General features: G+C 41.9%; 1 long non-coding RNA gene across 2 annotated transcripts; it reads right to left on the bottom strand.

Annotated features, from left to right (window-relative positions):
• Positions 1–10,506: 10,506 nt before the first annotated feature.
• LOC123851723 (uncharacterized) lies at positions 10,507–15,560 on the bottom strand. 2 transcript variants are annotated; one of them, XR_010406033.1, is made up of 5 exons: positions 15,056–15,560; positions 14,453–14,950; positions 13,441–14,347; positions 10,936–13,335; positions 10,507–10,656 (listed from the first exon to the last, which is right to left on the bottom strand). It is a non-coding gene; the product is annotated as an uncharacterized LOC123851723 (long non-coding RNA). The 2 variants fall into 2 exon arrangements; XR_010406032.1 differs by having other exon boundaries at positions 10,936–14,347.

Below are 15,560 nucleotides of genomic sequence, written 5' to 3'. Positions count from 1 at the left end.
TTTGGGAAAATGCTACATCCTGGCTTCTCCCTTGTAACTTGGCAGTAGGTGGTCGTATGTTCAAGTCTCTGAGAAGTCCTGCCAGATGCTTTCCAAATCTATTTCATCATGGAGCTTTTCATTTTTCCCCCCGTAACTTTGTTCTGCATAACACCTACTGTTCCCTGACTACACCTCAGGCCAGGTTGCTGCAGTGAACCTGGGTTTGGGGTCAGGTCTCCGGGGTTTTAGGTCCACTTCTTTTCCCAAAAAGCAGTGAGAACTTGGTACATCATTCATCATTCTCTTTTAATTTCCACATTTGTTACACGGAAATAATATTAGCCTGTAAGCCTCTAGTGAGATCATTAATGTGAAAACATCCTGAATGGTTATAGTGCGCTATGTATGAAAGGACCCAGTCTTGGACAAGCTCATCAAGATCCGTCTTTATCCAAGTCCTGACTCTTCTTTTTGCACTGCTCACGAGCCCATGACTTCGGGCCCATGTCAGAATAGGGATAAACCAACACAGGGGCTTGATCTGAGCTGCTGTTCATCTTTACAGCTGGGCTGTAAGCATTGAGCTCTCCTTCCCCGAGTGGCTAACAGATATGAGCCAGCCATGAAATAATATATAGGAAAGTACTTTATAAACTGTGAAGTGCCATACAGATTCATCAGTTTATGAGTGATACATTCCCCCTTATTATATATTAGTTCTTTTCAAGATTTTGTTAAACAGTAAGTTGCCTTTCAAATGTTACATTTGTTTTCAGGTTGAATAAGGAGTTCTCTTTGGACATTTTGAAACTATACATGCATGTGAGTGCAGGCACATTCTCATCCATTCATTTATTCTCACAGCAAATGCATATTGAGGGGCCATTTCTGTGTATCTATTTTATATACCTGGTTTTATTTCCCTCTAAATTTGAAATGGATTATAAATATCCACAAGGTGCCATAAAAGATAAATAATTGGATGAAAAGGGGAGAAAAACTTAATTAGGGATGGAAGAGATGAAACAGTCCAGAAGCTATTCAGCCCCATCAATAGATTCCGTAATGTCCTGCCCTGCTTTTCTTAGCCTTTGGACACAAGCTTGATTTTGAGCTCTCAAGGCCAACACAAAGACTAAAACACACTCCATTACAGCGTTCCTTCAGGAAAAGCTAGAAAGTGAGTAATAATTTGCTATATTCCAAGTTTTAAATGTTGACAACGAATTTAAATTTGTTCCAAAACTGCAGGCTAAACAAAATATTTGTGAAAGCTGGATCTAGCCTACGGACCTCAAGTTTGCAATCTCAAATGCATTCACTGCGGGAGGGTAGCTTTCATTCAGGGAGAGGTGAGGATGCTGGGGGATGGGCATGCTATGGACTGACTGTGTCCTCCTCAAATTCACACGTTGAAGCCCTGATCCCCAGTGTGCCTGTTTTTGGATATAGGGCTTTCAGAAGGTAATTAAAGTTAAATGAGGTCATAAGGGTAGAGTCCTAATGCCATGGGATTGGTGGCTTTTTAAGGAGAGGAAGGTCACCGTCCACCCACGCGAAGGCACCAAAGAAAGGCCACGTGAGGACACAAAGGGGAGGGGGCCATCAACAAACCAGGAAGAGCACAATTACCAGAACCTGACGATGCTGGCACCCTGATCTAGGACTTCCAGCTTCCAGAACCGTGAGAACATCTATTTTGCTTGTTCAAGCCAGCCAATCTATAGCACTTTGTTATGGCAGCCAGAGCCGACTACCGCAGGGAGCTCAAATTTCCTGGCCCCTGTGAAGGATGGGCTGCTGAGCTCAGGACAGCCACACTAATGACATGTTCACCTCTTCACTATTCTCCAGATAGGTTTTGGCAGGAAATGAAGAGAGGAAAAGACTTAGGAGGAGTCTTCAATTTGAGGCTGGGATCCCGGATGAAGTGACACAGGGCTGGTCAAGATGAGCAGCAATGAGCTCCCGGATTCCAGAAGACACAAGGCATTGAGGCTCGTGTCTCTAACGTATCTGCAGCAAAAGGTGTATTTTGTGGTTGGCATAAACTCTAAGAACCTTAGCGACCTGTGTTTTTGGGTAATAGCCTTTAAATAGCCCAATTTCCAGGCATGTCCTTCTCGTCGTTTCAGGCAAGCAGATTCTGTAAGTGATCTATGAGAGAAATGTTGTGATCTGAGAGAGAGAGATCCGCCAGAGAGAAAAGCGATAGTAGTTCTGTAATTGCTAATGGGGAGGCTTAGGGCTCCTGCCTCTCTCCTTCTATTTGCATCTCCCCAAGTGGATATAAAGGAAAGCCCTCGAGCCCTCTGACAGGGAACATGTCTCTTTTTGTGAGCAATGTCCCACCTGATTCTTAAGCTACTTGGAGAGCATAATACACTATCTGGTCAGTTTGCGCATTTGGGACTAAATCCTTTCTGAGAACCCCGGAAGAGCTGCTTTCAGATGAGTTCCATTGAGGATACAATTAGAACTTGATAATGAATGAAAATTAGTCCATGCAAAATAAAGATATCATTCGGGAGGCTTCTAACACACTTTCACATTGTATGACTGGACTTTTCATACTTAAGTGAACTTACCCCAACCTATACTCCTAGGTCTTCTCCTTCCTCTCTCCCCCCTTCACTTTTGGCTACTCATGGGGCTTTTCAGATACACCTGCAAGTATTACCAAATATGTTCCCAGATATGGGGAGACAGCATGTCGTATTTAAAAGCATGAACTCTAGAGCTAGGCTTTTGGGTTCAAAGCCCAGCTATGACAGTTCCTGTTACTTTGGGCAAATTACTTAATATCTTTCTTGACCTGCAAAGTGGAGATGGCATTAATAGTACTTACCTCGCAAGGATGCTGTGAAGACAAAATGAGTTAATACCTGTAAAACTTTTGGAACGTTACCCAGTGGATAAGTCCTATGTACTTATTAAATAAAATGCCTCTTTGTCTTTGTATGCACTTTTCTTTCTGCTTAGATGCTTATTCTCCACTTCGTCAGCCCCCACCCTACTCCTATGGCTCTTTTTTTAAACAGATTTATTGAGACATAATTGGCATGCACATATTGAAAGTTTTGACATATGCGTGCATTCATGAACACATCACCATAATCAAGGTAATGAACATATCCATCATCCCCTAAAGGTTTCTCATGCCCCTTATAATTCCTTTCTAGCAACTGCTAGCCTGCTTCCTGTCACTAAAGATTTGTTTGATGATCTAGAGTTTTATAAAAATGCAAAAGTAACATATAGCCTTGGGTGTCTGGCTTCTTTCACTTAGGGTAACTGAGCTTCATCCATGTTGTACTATGTATCAGTAGTTAGTTGTTCTTTATTGCTAAGCAGTATTCCATTGTATGGATATACCACAACTTATCAATTACCTGTTGTCTACTTTGTAACAATCGCTTTTCTAGCGCCTTGAACAGGGCCTGGCACAGAGTAAATACTCAACCTGTCCTTGAAGCTCAAGTTATTGCCGAAATGAGTATTATGCAACTATGATACACCATGTTTTCAAAGAATATTTGATCAAATGTAAGAACGCAGATTGCTGATAAGATAGGAGGCAAAAAAGGGCAAAGCCTCAGAGTGCATAAAGGCAGAGTATGCATGGAGAAGGATTCTAATAAGAAACAATGGGTATGTTTTTGACTTTACATTTAATGCTTTCCTTATTTTCCAAATTTTTGACAATGAAGAGATAAAATGTTTTTATTTTCAAAAGTGTAATCATAAAGAATAACCTGCTTACATGTTCCTTCCTCCATGAAGCCTTTGTCATCTCTCCAAGGCAGGATCAATTATTTCTTCTGTAAAGGCAACAAATCTCAACGGCTTATAAGATCTTCTCATTCTTGGGTCTACAGGTCGGCTAGGTGGGGCGCTTTGCTTCGGGGGGGTGGGGTTGACTGGGCTGCTCTCATTCTTGGCCTATGACCTTCTCATGACAGGGCCTTCTCCTGGAAGAAGTAAGTGCAAACACATGATGCCTCTCGGAGCTGAGGTTCAGAACTGGCCCAGAGTCCTTCACATTGACATTCCATGGCCAAAATGAGACACACAGCCAAGTTCACATCAGTGGGGCTGAGAGTAATCCTTCCCATGAAGATGAGAAGGATGGGAGACTGAGAACTTGCTGAACAGCAATTTCATCTGCCACATAATAGGGGACAAAACACTGTTTTCAGGGTCTTTTGAACCCGGCTTTGAAAGTTCACTTGACCACTTAAGAGCCATGTGTTTTAGGGGAATTTATTTAGTTCCTCTTTTGTTAACTGGAGCTAATAAAAAATGCCTGGAAGAGAGGGGTGGTGAGCTTTCAGTATGATGAGTCGGGGGTGACCACAGAGGTGCACCAGCCAGAGCTCCTTCTAGACAACCTGCTGCCAGGAACTGAAGTGTTTCATAGCACTGGCCGCTGCCCTCTGGGTCCTCCACGCGTGTGCACTGAGGCCACGCTCCCCCTAGGCTGCAGGCCGCCAGCAACGAAGCACGGCCGAGAAACTCTTTCAGGCCCGTGGCTGGAGGATGAGGGACACCTGTGAGAGGACACTTGGACTCAAAGATGGCCCATCAATCTGCAAACATTCCTGCCTGCACTGCAATGCCACCTGAGGTCTTCCTCCTCGATCCCCCTCCTCCCCCTCCTCCTCCCTCCCCTTTCTGTGTGCCAGACCCACACTGCAGTGGAGAGACCCCCTGCCTGCTTCTGATTCCTCCCCTGCGTGGGGGGAGGCCTCCCCCCAGGACGGCTCTGCCACGTTCACTCCTCATTCCGTCTTGCCCTTTGTTTCTTGGTGGATCCAGACTGAGATGCTCTCCGGTGCCTAAGGACAAGTAGGAAGTCAATATGTTTTGTTTCTCAATGACTGTTTCTTCTGCTTACTGTCAAGATCTTTGGCATGGATCTCATCTACAGCCACCATCACCTACTTCAGATAGTTGTGTTTTAATTGTGGGAAAACACGTAGGATAGAAAATCTGCAATTTTAACCATTTTTAAGTGTAAAATTCAGTAACATTAATTGCATTCACTAAGTTGTACAACCGTCACTGTCGGTGGTTTCTAAAACTTTTCCATCGCCCCAGAGACTCTGTAACCATGAAGCGCTAACTCCCCATTTCCCCTCCCCCAGTCCCTGGAAACCTCTCCTCTACTTCGAGTCTCAGAGAGCTGTTTTTATTACCTATCTCCCTGCTTAACTGAACTCAGAGGAATGTTATTCTGCAACAGGTATTTGTATTGTATGTGGCGTACTAAATCTTGACTGCAGTGGAATGAGAAATATAAACAGGCATGGTTCCCACAGCTTTCTTCACTTGAACGTAATTTTGGTTGAAGTTACCAGCTCTCAACATTTTTGCTTCATAGTGAAACTTGGAAGTAAAAAAGGGAGGATGTGATGCTCATTATAGTTGAAGTTCTAGGTCTCATCCTTCCCTCCTTGTGCCCTCTTTCTCTCCTCAACTGCATTTTCTAGAAACTCTGGCACCCAGCTAAGCAGAATGGTCAAACATAGCTCAACAGATAATTCTGTGACAAAGTTGTACAAGAATACAAAGCCTCCTCCTTCTCCCCATCAGCATGGAAAAGTTAACATGATGTGCCGTAGAGGTTTCGTCAAGAAGGGTCTTTCCTCGATCTGGCATTTGACCTTGTTTCTGCTCAAATGAAATAAACTGGCTGATACATTTGAGTAGAAATGTGCATAGGTCTTCCTAATTAAAAGGACCCTGGATCATTTCTGTTACCTTCTGAGAAAATCAACAGTGCAACAGCTAGGAACACGTTAGAGTTTAGACCCTGGACAGATGGGTTCCCAGGCCTAACGAAGGTATCTGAGAGCAAGCAGTATGGACAGCCAGCCTGGAGTTGGGGGCGTTGAAGTCAATCACTACCTCCAACTGAGTGGAGGGATTTGGAGTTACCTTTCTGACAAGGTAACGATTTAGAGCAGAGTTCTTCAACCTGAGCACTATTGGTATTTGGGGCTGGGTCTTTGTTGGTGATGGGAGCTGTCATGTGCATTGTAGGAAGTTTCTGGTAGCAGCCCTGACCGCCATACTCTAGATGCCAGTGTCCCTCCATTTGCCCTTCAACTGAGGACAACCACAAATATCCCCTAGACGTTGTCAAAGGTCCCAGGGGGATGGGAGATGGGACAAAACCACACCCAGCTGAGCATCATTTAGATAAAGATGGCCACAAATGAATCTTACCATTGCATTCTGCCTGTGTTTCTGCATTATGAATGTGGAGCTACTGTTTTTCCAGGTGTTTCTTTTAAAGCTTTTCTGTTTGGATTTCTGTGCCAGAATGAGGAAACGGAAGGAATGCTTTTGAGGATCTCTTATCCTCTCATATCCTTCCTTCCTTCTTACACCTGCTTGGGCTTTTTTTTTTTCTTTCCTCTTCCTACCGAGAAGTAACTATTGTCTTACCGAATTGATTTAGGCTTGCAGCTTACTCTATTTTCCTACTACACTAACTCAATAGATGTACACTTTTCCATAACAATTAACAAAAAATGCTTTTTGACAGGTGGTTTATACTAGCTGGACATCATTTTAAAAAGCATTTCAAGGGATTTCGTTTGACGAAGCATCACAAAACACTTCATTTTCGGAGCTTCACAAAAGTTCTAAAGGTGTGTTAAATCCTCTTTCAGGCAAAGGACTGTTAGGCGGAAGCCCCCAGGCCTTCTGTTTCCTTGAGGACTCTCTGTGACCTGAGGGAAAAGCAGTAACTCTCTCCATAAGCATTCTCTCAGCCCAAGCCCACCAGGGAGCTAAAGCGTAATTAATGTTTGTAAAACATTTTTGAGATGGAAAACACCATTAACTCAAACCACTGCTATGAAAAGTGTTATTTTCAAAACCTCACCGACACACTAGCATCTGTCTTAACTAGTCCTGAGGGAGACAGAAAAGGCTAGAAGTACCAAAGTGTGACAGAGATGGAGGTCCTAACAGGACTCCTGGCGCCAGCCAAGGTGGTGCTTGAGATAATGATATATTCCTAGCTGGCATGCTGAGTACAATCCTGCTCTCCAGAGCAGTCTTGAGCAACTAATTATTTATGTGAGTGAATAATGGAAATGCTTCTCTTTGTTTTACGCCTCCGATGTTGCTGAAACAAGAAATCAACACTGTTCCCAATCCAGAGTGAGAATCAGGAGACAGAATTAGCCAGCTGGTGAGGGTGAATCTGCTGAGAAATTCAGACCCTGGTCAGAGGTCATAAGGGCCCCAGGGATGTCCAAAACATGGGGTTTCGAGGCTCAGCAGTCCTCGTGACATCCCCTTAGGGCATGGCCCTCTTCCCAGTCAGGTAGAAAAGCAGGGAGTGGATATCCGTTTTACCGACATGGACTGTGGCAGAGAGACCATGTATTTGAGGAGCTTGGAATTCATAAAACCCAAAGGCAAAGCAAAGCTGAACTGAAGACATGTCCCTTCCTCTGAGCTGACCTGGTTTGGGTGGCAGAATGACCTAGAACCTGGCCCTTGCTTCAGCCTCTGCAGTCTGGCACCCTTGTGCTGCACACAATCTGTGTGGCCAAGTGCTGGGCCTTGGGACACCGAGCACCGCAGGACAGAGGTGCGCCTCTGGGCTGGATCACTTTAAAATGCCTCAGAAGGAATGTGGAAGCTGCTGGAACACCTATCAAGGACCTCTACCAGATCGTGGCATCTTGCTCCTCCCTCCCTGTCCAAACCAGGTCCAAACATGGGAGTAAGTCCGCCCCAATTCGCCACTCTGTGCTGGCTGGAGACTTGTCCCGACTGCTTTCAAACTGCCAAATCCTTAACAAATGGCCTGAATGATGAGAGGGGAACTTGAATAAACTTGTAAAAAGTCATATTTGTTTGCAAGTCTGTTCTCACGTTCTCAAAGTAAACACTTCGATGTATTGTATCCTTTAATATTGGTGGGGGGGAGAGTCATGAATACGTTTCTTGGGAATTTCTACTTAGTAGTAGGCTTGAAGTCCTACCGTCACTGATCTTTCATTCCCATGCTGGTAATAGAGAACGATTTTTCATTAAATCATGGTCCCCGTGGTATTACTACAGGAGCCACTGGATTTTAAATTGGAGAGTCCCTCACCAGATATGGATGCGCCGTACTGTGGAACTGAATATGTTGGGCAAAGACCCACAAATTAGGTCACTTTGTTCTCTTTCAAAGAGCACCAACTGCATTTCAAATGTAAGCCAAGCCCCTCCCCATGATACACAAGGCCTTGCACATCCTTGGGCCACTCTCCCCCTCACGCACTGCCCGCGCTACCCTCCATCCACATTGCTTCTTTCTGTCCTCTCCGCACGTCCGCTTGCATTTGCTCCTCCTAGAATGCTCACCCAACTGGCTCTTTCTTTTCATTGCTTTAGCTCTCCTCAGAGAGGACTTCCCTGACTGCTCAAACTAAAGAAGTCCCTTTCCCCAATTAGTATCACCTTACCTTGTTTTTACAGCACCTACTACTCTGATTAAAGTATGTCTTCACTTGTTTATTATTATATCCAGGGTGTCCATTTACTGTATTGTCCAAACTGAGACACCCTTGAGAGTGAGAGCCATTAATAAGTACGCTGGGACAACGAAGTGCTGAAATAACAGGGCCCAGGATGTATGGATCACTAAAATTGTAACATACAAGAAAATGGAATCTTCCTTAAGGCATGGATGTTGTCCAGCTTCTTCACTGTTGATTCCCGGGGCGTGGAAGTGTACTTACCAGTAGGTGTTGAATGAAGGACTTCGATGTGCACAGATTTACATGTTTAATGTTTCCTTGTCATTTTTGCAATTTTCTAAATATTAAAATATGTGCATATATATTTACAATTTTAGGAGAAAGAAATCTTCCCCAAATTGTATCAACTGTATGGTAACCATGTAAAATGGATTAATATGGATGATGACTGATAAACACTTATAATTTTCCTTGGTCCTTTATGTGTTTCAGTGGTGGTGTAATGGTTGGCTTTTTCCTTCTTTTTCCACCTCTTATCTCTGTGACAATATGGTCTGTAAAATGTTCAAAAACTAGAAGGAAAAAAATGGGAAGATGAAAGAATGTTTCCTTAAATAGCATATTGGACCCTGAGCCACATCTCCAGCTTTTTTGGCTTACCTGTTTTATGAATTCCAAGCTCCTCAAACACATCTGTCCAGAACCATGGGGGCCCTTGCCACAATCCAGGCCAATAAAATGGTGGTCCACTCCTTGCCCTTCTACCTATGACTTAATTCCAGTAAAAGTTAGTTAAGCATACTGTTACATCGATGACAGAACCTGAATCACACTCACATCCGTGTGGCAGGAAGTCTGGGAAATGGAGTTTTTAGCATTCTTGCCTTCACACACTAGAAGGAAGAATGGTGGTTGAATGGGCTGATCCATAATCATCCAAACTATCAAGAAGCATTCATTTACTTAAAAAAATACTGAGTGCCTCCTATGTGCATGGCCTGGGGTGAAGGCATCTTGTCAAATTTGTTCATCCTTGTTTAATTTTCTTTCTCCATCATTATCGTCATCCACTGTTGCAGATTAAACCTTTTACTTCTCTTTTTCTATGGAATTGTACCTACCGGGTCTTGCTCTGACATTATGTTCAATGGTGTTGAAATGCAGACAACAATGGCTGTAAATGGATCTCAGAACTGTTGTATCAGAGGAGAACAGAAGTTCACAGGGATCCCACTTGGCTGAACCAAAATTCAGACTACGTTGCTTCCCTTCACAGGAGACATTTGTAGCTGGGGGTTTAGGACAGACACCTGGGGCCAAGAATTTTATACTGAATATATGAACAAAAAAGCAAAGTGCATGATGAATAATCTGGCCAATTGGAAGTGCATTTCCTGAGCTATATTGATTTGAACAAGTACTTGCCTTACTGCTTTTTAATCGGTCTCAGGTTTTCAAACCAAGAAAACAGGATAATGGAAAGAGCACATCACAACTAGATAGCTGTGTGACCTTGATTAACCTCTCTGCACTCAGGGCTCTCTCATTCATGGTGGTGTTGGGCTAAATGATCATCAAATTCTTATTCAGCTCTCATTTTCTATGTGTCAATGATATAAGCTAAATAATAATTCAATAACTGAATATTTAGATAAGAGATATTCAAGTTCCCCATTAATCTCTATCATGTTTCACGTATTTTCCTAACATATCATCTAATGCCTATTCATACCAGGAGGGGGAGAGTACAGATGTTTTTTGCCCACAATATGTACACCAATATTCCTCTTCCTTGGTTCCCCCAATCCTTTAACTAAGAATTGGGTTTATAGCCTAGTTTTCTTTAGGAATAACCACATTTCATATGAAGTCTATCTGTATTCATGGCTCCAAGATATTAACATATTTCATAAACGTGGGCCTAAGATTCCTGGTGCAAATGTCATTATGGAGAAATTAAACAAATGGATATAAGAAAATATGATTGTGAATAATATTTAATAGCCATTGAACATTAAAATTCTTTTAACAAATTATACAGCTAATCAAAAAAAGCATTCCATTTCTTTCATTTCCATAGACACCAACGTTGAAAGAGATGCTATCATCTCTTCACTGGACATGTGCAGAATCCAGTGGTCTTTACTGTTGTTAGGAACACCATCATCTCTTCTCAGAATATCTAAAAAATGTGAAGAGAAATAATATGTTGTAGATATGTGACATCTTACCTGGATACCTGCAAAATCTCACGGTAACTGACATGGTTAAGGACACACCACTCCTTGTCTAGACTAAAATATCCCAAGGCCACCAACATGGTAAGGGCCAGATCACCTCTTACCTAGATACATGTAAAATTCAAAGGTCAGCACTACAGATCAGACAGAATCACCATCTGCCTGCATACCAGTAAAAGCCCCATGGTCACTAACGTATTCAGACAAATACCATCTCTTACTTGAATACCTAGAAAGGTGCAGGATCAAGATCATGGTAGGGACATGTCATCTCTTGCTTGGATAACTGCAAAATCCCAAGGTCATTATCTTGATTAGGGACACCATCATCTCTTACCCGGACATCTACAAATTTCCAAGAAAAACACCTTAGTTAGAGACACCTTCATAGTGTACAGGATATCTGCACAATTTCCCTGATCACTGCTTACAACTTACAAATACTCACAAATAAATCATGGTCACTAGGTTGGCTTCAGAATACCAACATGGTCTACCTGGATATGTGCAAAATCTCATGAGCTCTAACTCTGGTACAAACACCATTATCTTGTACTTAGTGCAAACAAAATTTTGCCTTCAATACCAAACGGAGGTTCTCAACAATCTCTTAACTGGAATCTACAATGGTGTTTAATGATAATTCCATAACCTGGACACCTGAAAATCTAATGAGCAGTGCAGACTTAAAAGGTACTGTAAAATCTACCCAGCTACTTGCAAAAATCCAGGGACAAGACCTTGAATAGAGACATTTTCTCCTCCTGAGTGGGTATCTGCAAAAATACAAATCAAGAGATGATGGTTCAACTAATCATAGCATTCATTTATTCATTCATTTGATTTTATTTTCTCACTAGTTCACAAGTTCAAGTTATTCATTCATTCATATGGAATACATTTTTCTCATTTTATGCATTTTGAGCAAGATTTTTTTCACAGGCAGCTATTGGAAACTGAAAATATTATTATACGACTTGAATAGGTTATTTCACCCTGGGATTGTTTTTGAATCCCCTTATATATTTTTAAATTTTAATTCCAGTAAACATACAGTGTTATACTAGTTTCAGGTGTACAATATAGTGATTCAACAACTCCATGCATCACCCCGTGCTCATCATGACCATAGTATTTAATTTGGGATTTCTCTGGTATATTTTCTCGAAGGCCTTCCATCATCTCTTGAGTGGATTCTATAAAAATTCATTGCAAAAACTGTGTTAGGAATACATGTATTACCTGCAAAATCCCATCAAATTTATGAGGCCTATCAAATCTACCTGGAAACTTGCAGAAGTTCAAGGTCAACTCCCTAGTTAGAGACACAATACTGTTGACAAGATAACTGTAAGAAGCCATGGTCAATAAAGAGGCAATGGGCAAAATACTAACTTACCTGGATACTTATGTAATCTCTGACACACTGATATTATACAAACAGTATATCTAAACTTGAAAATAATAAGGACTAACGCTTACTAGCATCATCGACAGTATCATTTCTTACCTGAACACCTGCAAAAAAACACAGCAACACAAGGTTAGGAATACCATCCATACTTACTCAGATATCTGAATATTAGATGGTCTATAGCATGGAAAAGGCTATCATCATCACTTACCTGGATACAAACAAAATCCCTTTAATGATTATTATCAGGATTACCATGGTAACCTGAAGAAAACATTCTGACAGATGTGTCATGACACACCTTTATTACCTTGTAATTGGCATCACTGCAGGACTCATTGAACCTTTTTTTTAAAGATTTTATTATTTATTTATATGACACAGAGAGACACAGCGAGAGAGGGAACACAAGCAGGGGGAGTAGGAGAGGGAGAAGCAGGCTTCCCGCCGAGCAGGGAGCCCAATGTGGGGCTCGATCCCAGCACCCTGGGATCATGACCCGAGCCGAAGGCAGTCGCCCAACCAATTGAGCCACCCAGGTGCCCCAATCTTTTCTTTTTTTTAAAGATTTTATTTATTTGTCAGAGAGAGAGTGAGCACAAGCAGGGGGAGCGGCAGAGGGAGAGGGAGAAGCAGACTCCCCACCAAGCAGGGAGCCCGATGCGGGGCTCCATCCCAGGACCCTGAGATCATGACCTGAGCCGAAGGCAGATGCTTAACCGACGAGCCACCCACGCGTCCCAAAACTCATTAAATCTACCTAGGATCTTAGGTAGGCCTACCTCATAGTTAGAGATGCCATTATCTCTTGAATGCTCACCTGCAAGCAAACAAACAAACACAAACACAAAAACAAACAACAAAAAAACCCAAACCACGGTACTACTGTAATTTGCACCTTCATAATAATTACATGGATATCTGCAAATTGCTCAACACTTACATGGTTAAACATAATTTTTTCTAAAATATAAAATAGTAGGATAACATGGTTTCTACAACTGGTAAAACATTATCATTTCTTACCTGAAAACCTACAAAAAAAAAAAAAAATCCCATGGTCAAACAAGAACGAAAATCACTTATGTCAGTATGTGAAGACTGGACGGTCTGTGATGTGATGAAGTTGTGTATCATTGCTTACCTGGATACCAGAAATGTCTCCTGTTAATAACCATTAGGTTCACCATGACCTTGGGACATGAACCTGAAAAACACATTATGATATATGTATAAAAGAACACAACTTGTTCTACCAGGACATCTGCAAATAATCTTTATGACTTTCATCATTGTAAAACATCAACTGTACCAGAATCCTTGTAGTACTCCAAAGTCAAGATCACAGTCAGGTGAGACAACAGTTGAAAACAGGACACCTGCAAAATTTCCATGGTCACTACTGTGGCAGGAAACATCATCCTAATTGCCTAGATATGATATTAGTCAACACTCATAGGGATAAACAAAAATTTTCTCTGAAACACAGAAAATGAAAACTCATGGTTTCTATATGGGCAGGGGATCTATATAATTTCCTACCTGAATGCCCCTGAAGAAATCATGACAACAAGTGTTAGGGCCACCGTCATCACTCACCTAGCTATCTGGAGATCGGACGGCCTGTGCTGTGTGGTTTAGGCCCACATCCTCCCTTACCTGCATACCAGCAATGTCCTTGCCCCCATTAATGACCCATGTTAGGCTCATTGTGATCTCTTGATAGGGGTCTGAAAAAAATGTTATGAAACATGTTTAAGAACACAACTTTTTCTACCAGGATACCTGCAAATAACCTTGGTCACTTCATCATTATGAGACATATCAACTCTGGATACTTAACAGTACTACCTGGATACTTACAATACTCCCAGGTCAACATCAATGTCAAAAAATCATCATTTCGTGACTGGACACCTCTAAAAATCATATGGGTAGTACTGTGGTGGAGAAAACCATGATAAATACCTGTATACCTATGATCTCTTAATATGCATAGTGTTAAACATATATTTTATCTAAAATGTAAAAAGTAAAAATTTATAGTCTCTAGAATTGGTAAGGATTCTTCTTACCTGAATCCCTGCAACAAAATCCTCGTAACAAGAAGTGTCAGCACACGTTACCACTTAGCCTAGCGCATCACTTACCTCAATACCAGCAATGCTGCTCCCCCCATTCATTGCTCTGGATAGGCTCATGTGCTCTCTCTGCATGTCCTGGAAAACATATTGTGGTTTATGTGTTTGGTACATGTCTCATTCTACCTGTGCACCTGTCAATTCCCTTGTCACTTGTATCATGTGGGGCCCCATAAACATTACCTGGACACTTCCAGAACTCTGAGGTTAAACCCTAGTAAGGTTTGCCTTCCTCTGTTGACGCCATACCTGTAAACACCCCACAGTAATAATGCAGTTAGAACAATATGATAAAGGACCTGGATATTTCCTATTTGTCTGCCATGAGGAGTGAGAAACACACTTGATCTCCATAAAAGAAAACAACAAAAACTACTACTTGCTAGTATTATCAGGGTCCAATTACTGGAACTTACACTTGCCAAAAACAAGGGAAGTAGGAACATCTATAATGAGTTAATATCACACCACGTATATACCTGCGTACTATCCAAGACCTGAGAGGGATACCTGCAAAAATGTATGGTAACACGAGTGGAGGGCCACCATCATCACTTCTGCGTACGAAGATCATATGACCTGTGCCCTGGTGGAGGCCCACGTCATCACTTACCTCGGTCTCTGATATGTGCACGTCACTACCTACCACTGATAGGCTCGCAGTGAGGTCTTCATGTGAACCTGAAAAAAAAATTGTGGAAAAAGTGTTTGGTCCATGTCTCATTCTAGTGGGACACCAGCAAATTCCTTGGTCAACTGTATCATTTGGAGATTCATCAATGTTACCTGGATAATTGCAGAACCCTGAGGTTATACCCTAAGAAGAGATAGCTTCCTCTCTTGAAGGGATACCTGCAAGAATCCCATGGTCAATAATGTGGTGATGGACAATACGATAAATTACCTGGATCTCTGCCTATCCACCACTCTGGGTGAATAAAATACACAATTTCTGAATAAGAATACAGTAAAATCTCATACTTACTAGTACTACTTGGGTCAATTCCTAAACTGCATACATGCCAAAAACATAGTTAATATAGTCTTAAAAGCCTCATTCACATATGAAAAACAAGCAGCTCTCTAATAAGGTAATGCCACATAGTCTCATACCTGTATACTAGGAAAGGCCTTCACGGGACACTTGCAAAACAACCAGGTGACACTGTGTTAGGGAAGCCATACTCACTCACTCAGATATCTGAAGATCAGACGGTCTGTGTTGAGGTAAGACATACTTTATCACTTACTTGGTTACCAGTAAGGTCCTGTTAATGGCCATTGTCAGGTT

This window comes from Mirounga angustirostris, unplaced genomic scaffold (assembly GCF_029215605.1).
Source record: "Mirounga angustirostris isolate CCGP_5_RB_7025 unplaced genomic scaffold, mMirAng1.0.hap1 SCAF_11, whole genome shotgun sequence".
NCBI classification, from domain to species: Eukaryota; Metazoa; Chordata; class Mammalia; order Carnivora; family Phocidae; genus Mirounga; species Mirounga angustirostris.
This window is presented reverse-complemented; position numbering and strand designations above follow the sequence as displayed.